General features: G+C 47.6%; 1 pseudogene; it reads left to right on the top strand.

The window, feature by feature from the left end:
• The first annotated feature begins 2,033 nt into the window (after positions 1-2,033).
• On the top strand, positions 2,034-2,187 carry LOC138570833 (5.8S ribosomal RNA; annotated as a pseudogene).
• Positions 2,188-5,583: the final 3,396 nt, after the last annotated feature.

Raw genomic sequence — 5,583 nt, 5'->3', positions numbered from 1 at the left:
GGTTTAAGTTGTGAAGTTTGCTCTGTTTTTCCCCTGCACCAATGGCACATTTTATTGCATGCACCATTCATTCAGCAGTACTCTTGGTGGCTGCAAATCATTGCACACATATATGTGCATAAGGTAGGCCTTAAGAATACATTGGAAACACAAGATCAAATTAAAAAGACATTTTTGTGGCCCCTATGCCGACTAATCCCGCTACCATCTATTTCATCTCTCCCAACAAAGCTGCAACATCTTTAAAAATGAAAATCACCAGTAATTAATAAAAAACAAAGGATGGACCCAGATCCTTACAAGCACACAGATATAGTAAGTCTCACTCCCAGGCCATCCACAAGAACAAAACAGTGTAAGTGTACACTGTCTAGCCTGGTTGTACAGGTATGTTTTTTCACCATTTTGTTTTTATCCTGCAATAATTAATTCTTTTTTTCGGCATGTAACATTAGTGTTCTTAGGCTATAACTGTTTGTGTAGAGGAAAAATTGCAGAGCCTTCAAAGCACCCTCTATCGTGCTTTAATTGCATATGCATATTTATATGCCAGCAAAAGACAATTTGTTTGCATTTCTAGCGCTATTGAAAAACTTTGCAACTTGATGAAACTTCACAAAGTGTGCAAACGGGAATTACCCATTAATGTTATCAACATTATCATTCTGCTTCACTAATGCCTTTAGCTATGCTTTCAAGCAATCCAGCATTCATCCAAGATTCTCTTTGCCCCAGATATACTTACCTTGAGAATTTAAACCTTAAAGACTTCCAATATTATTCAAGCATCAACTACAGAGTCCATATTGGTGTGAAAATATACAAATAGATCTTTGGCTATAGTCTTCTTTAACACAGGGTCAGATAGGGAGTTGTCCTTAATGCACCATTGCATGTGTGGTGTTGCCATGCATTTGAGTTAAATCTCCAGGACGTCTAGCGAATCATAGTGACCTGATAGGTTACTTGGGAGTATTACACTTCTAGTGCCCACTTGCATTATTAACAGTGTAACTTTTAAGTAGTCTACAGTGCACAATGCATCATGTAAGATGATTACTATAGGGCTCATGTTCATTAAATTTCTAATTTGACAATGAGGAGCCGTTAAATTGGACTGCAACATAAACAGCTCCCCACCAGGCAGCACAAGGCAGCGTTTACTTTTAATTATGAGCGGCGCTTGAAATGCTCGCATGGCTGGAAAGTTTGGAATTATTCCTAACCTCTGGCATTGCTCTGGGCAACCCTCCAGACCATTGTTCTTCAGCCATTACAGAAGGCGAAAGACCTATGAAACCAGCCTTGGTCCCACCACAAAGGGGCAGTCCAGCCCAAACTGCTAGCTCACATCCCTTCTGCACAAGACCACAAGCATCCCCATTCATGTTTCTGCCTAATTGGGCATCATCAGTGAGGAGTAGCTTGGGTCTCTAGGCCCAGCAGGCTTGTGACCCACGTCTGGGCATTCCCATCCCACTCGGGGTGACATATGCAAAACAAAAGAGGTGATGACTGGAAGATTTGGAATTAATCCTAACCTCTGACATTGCTCTGGGCAACCCTCCAGACCATTGATCTTCAGCCTGCCAAACCATTACAGAATTGAAAGACCATTCCCCTCTCTGTAATGTCTTGGCAGCCAAAGAACAATGGTCTGGAGGGTTGCCCAGAGCAATTGTCAGTGGTTTAAGATTAATTCTAAACCTTCCAGCCATCACCTCTTTGATTTTAACTTTCCTTGTCTCCAGGTACCTTGAGCTCGGCCCTGTGTGACTGGGCCGGGGTTTGAAGACTTTAACGGTCCCACATGGCCTTCTGCCGCCTCTATCCTACCTCTCTGTCCCTTGATGGTTGGAGTGGATGAGCAGCTGTTGTGTGTCATTTTGGGCGGGCAGCCAGCGGAACCTGCCTCCATTGCCATGTCAAAGCTAGATGGGGAGCCGGGCCTTCTTGCTGAGCAGTTGGGAAGGTGGGAAGGGTGCCGATGCCTCCCCCAGCCTCTCGTGCACCGGCAGGTCTGGCAGATGTCTGACTCTTGGTGGCGGGTCACTTGGCTCGCACGTCAATGAAAAACGCAGCTAGATGCACAAATTAGTGTGAATTGCAGGACACATTGTTCTCCAAAACGTTGAATACACCTTGCGGCCCCAGGTTCCTCCCGGGGCTATATGTGACTGAGGGTCGCTTGAATGTCAATCACCCGTGGGCCCCTCCCTGTGGCGCAGCTGGGGCTGTTGCAAGGGCCCTGTTCCCTTCAGCCCCCTAACATCAGACCCCAATCAATATTGTTGCAGGATCCCTGGACCCGGTGAGTAGCCTTGTGTCCAGAGTATCCTGGCCTCTCCATTTCCCCTTTGTGGGGTAATGCCGCAAGGTGCCAGGTGTGTCCGGGGATAGTGTCTAAAACCCATCACACTTCCTCCGTGGCAGTAGGCCATGCTGCATGTGGCTGTCTGTGGTGTCCCACGGCTGCCTGTGTGGGGTGTCCCTGGAATGCAAAACTCATGTCTGTGTCTGGTGGGCAATCTCTCCACAGGTGGGCTTTGGCACTGATTGAGACAGCGCACACACCTCAAGCTGGGTGCAGGTATGGGGCAAGTCCCACAGCCTTGGGATGCCTGAATTGTGGCTCTCGACTACGAACTCAGATCAGATGTGGCGACCCGTTGAATTTAAGCATATTACTAAGTGGAGGAAAATAAACTAACCAGAATTCTCTCAGTCATGGGAGAGCAGAGGAAAGAGCCCAGCACAAAATCCCTGCCATATCAGTGAAACAGTTGACTGAGGTGGACTGTCCTCAGTTTGCCCTGAAGGAGGCCCACAAAGGGCACCAGAGGTCTTTGGTGATGTCAGCTACCCACTTGACCCATCAACACGGACCAAGCAGTCTAACATATGTGTAAGTCGCAGGGTCAAATCAAACCCTGTGGCAAAATAAAAGTGAGGGCAGACATCCGCCGGCTTTGGTGGGATCCTGTCACAGCATCACAGTGGTTGCACCACAGGCCTGTCTCACCCACTCTGGTGTGGACGTAGACCATGAGCGTGTGTGATAGGACCCGAAAGGTGGTGAACTATGCCTGGGCAGGGTAAAGCCAGAGGAAACTCTTTTGAATGTCCGTAGTGTTCCTGATGTGCAAATCAGTCATCCGACCTGAGTATTGGCGGAAAGACTAAAATAAACCTGGTAGCTGGTTCATGTTGAAGGTTTCATTTGGATATCTGGCACTTGAAAACCCCAGTTTCTTCTGGTAAAGCTAATGATAAGAAGTCTTGGGGCTGAAACAATCTCAACCATTAAATGGATAAGAAGCCTGGCTCTCTGGCGTGAATCCGGGCATTGAATGGGAGTGCTAAGTGGGCCTCTTTTGGTCAGCAGAAATGAAGTTGCAGGATGAATGGAATGTTCTGTTAAGGAACCTGATGCCGACGCTCATCTGACCCCAGAAAAGCTGTTGGTTGATATAGACAGCAGGACGGTGGCATGGAAGTTGGAATCTGCTAGTGAGTGTGTAGCAACCCACCTGCCAAATCACCTAACCCTGAAAATGGATGGCACTGGAGTGTCGGCTGAAACCCAGCCACTGCCTGTGCTGAGAGCCTCAATGAGTAGAAGGTCCAGTGTGGTGCGAATGAAAGGGCAAGGGCCCGGGTGAAGCCACTGCAGCTGCATTTCTTGGTGGTAGTATCAAATATGGAGAACCTTGAAGGCCGAAGTGGAGAAGGGTTCCTAGTGAACAGCTGTTGAACATGGGTTAGTCAGTCCTAAAATATGGGGGAGCGCTGTTCTGATGATCGAAAGGGAGTCGAATTCAGATCCCTGAACCAAGAGTAACGGAGATGGGCTCCTTTTGTTGCTCTTTGAAAATCCAGGGTTGATGGTATAAATCTCACACCGGCTCGTACCTATATCTCCAGCAGGTCTCCAAGGTGAACATCCTCTGGCATGTTGGAGCAATATAGGTAAGGGAAGTCAGATCTATAACTTTGGGATAAGGATTGGCTCTATGGGCTGGGTTGCTTTGGCTGGGGCAAAAAGCAGGGCTGGGCATGTGCCCAATCTGGATGTGGTGTCTCCCCCGTGGGCAGCTCCACCTCTGGATGCTAGCAGGGCCCTTCATGTAGATCGCCCCATCTGTGGTGGTCACCTCTGTTCCCCACCCGGGCTTCATGGCTGATGTTCTGCCTCAGCTAACGCCTAGCAGCTGACTTAGAACTGGTACAGACCAGGGGAATCAGACGAATTAAAACAAAGCATTGCATTGCGAAAGCCTGCAGCGGGTGTTGATGCAATGTGATTTCTAATCAGTGCTCAAGATGTTAAAGTGAAGAAATTCAATAAAGAGTGGGCAAACAGTGGGAGTAACTATGACTGTCTTAAGGCAGATAAATGCCTCCTCATCTAATTAGTGATGTACATGAATGGATGAATGAGATCCCCACTGTCCCTATCTACTATCTAGCCAAAACCACAGACAAGGGAACAGGCTTGACAGAATCTGTGGGGAAAGAAGACCCAGATAGCTTGACTCAAGTCCTGGACCTAAGCACCGGCGCATTCCTGGCACGACCTACTCCGGGGACAGTGGCAGGTGGGGAGTTTGAGTAGGACACCTGTCAAACGATAACGCAGGTCTCCTAAGGTGAGCTCAGAGAGAACAGAATCCTCCTCTGAAGTAGATGGACCAAAACTTGCTTGATCTCAACTTTCAGTATGAATACAGACCATGAAAGCAGAGCCTCAAAATATTTCTGACTTTTTGGGTTTAAAGCAGGTGGTGTCGGAAAAGTTACCGCATGGACAACTGGTTTGTGACTGCCAAGCATTCATAGCAATATTGCTTTTTGATCCTTCAATGTCAACTCTTCCTATCATTGTGAAGCAGAATTCACCAAGCATTGGATTGTTTACCCACTAATAAGTAATGTGATCTGGGTATAAACCCTTGTGAGACAGGTCAGTTTTACTCTACTGATGATGTGCTGCTGCAATAGTAATCCATACCAATATGAGAGGAGCCACTGGTTCAGACATTTGGTGTATGTGCTTGTCTGAGGAGCCAATGGGGTGAAGCTACCATCTGTGGGATTATGACTGAACACCTCTAAGTCAAAATCCTCCCTAAACTGTATTGATACCGCAGCGCTCTGTAGCCTCACTTGGCCTAAGATAGCCAGCCTTGGGACCAGTGTGTGGAGCTGCTCTCCTCAGAGCTTGAGTGTCCCCTTCCCTCACCTGTAGTGAGTGCAGCACATGCTCGTGGGGAACCTGGTGCTAAATCATTCGTCGATGACCTGATTCTGTGTCAAGGTTTCGTAAGTAGCAGAGCAACTACCTCTCTGCAATCTAATGAAAGTCATTTTCTGAGCCAAGCTTTTGACAAAGGACCTGATGTGGTGGAGGTGCAAAAGGGTCTCCATCCTTCTTGCTATACTGCAGGGTGCATGGGAACCACCTTTCCAGTGCAACAAAACCCCATGACTGGCTCGAGGAGTCTCACCCTGGAGGCTATGTGTGGAGCCTACACTCACCGACAATCCCTGGCACCACTGCCAAAGGCAGTTCAGCAATAGTAT

This window comes from Ambystoma mexicanum, chromosome 2q (genome assembly GCF_040938575.1).
Source record: "Ambystoma mexicanum isolate Mex_15411 chromosome 2q, UKY_AmexF1_1, whole genome shotgun sequence".
Classification (NCBI taxonomy): domain Eukaryota; kingdom Metazoa; phylum Chordata; class Amphibia; order Caudata; family Ambystomatidae; genus Ambystoma; species Ambystoma mexicanum.
The sequence above is the reverse complement of the archived record's forward strand: the minus strand, read 5'-3'. Positions and strand labels throughout refer to the sequence as shown.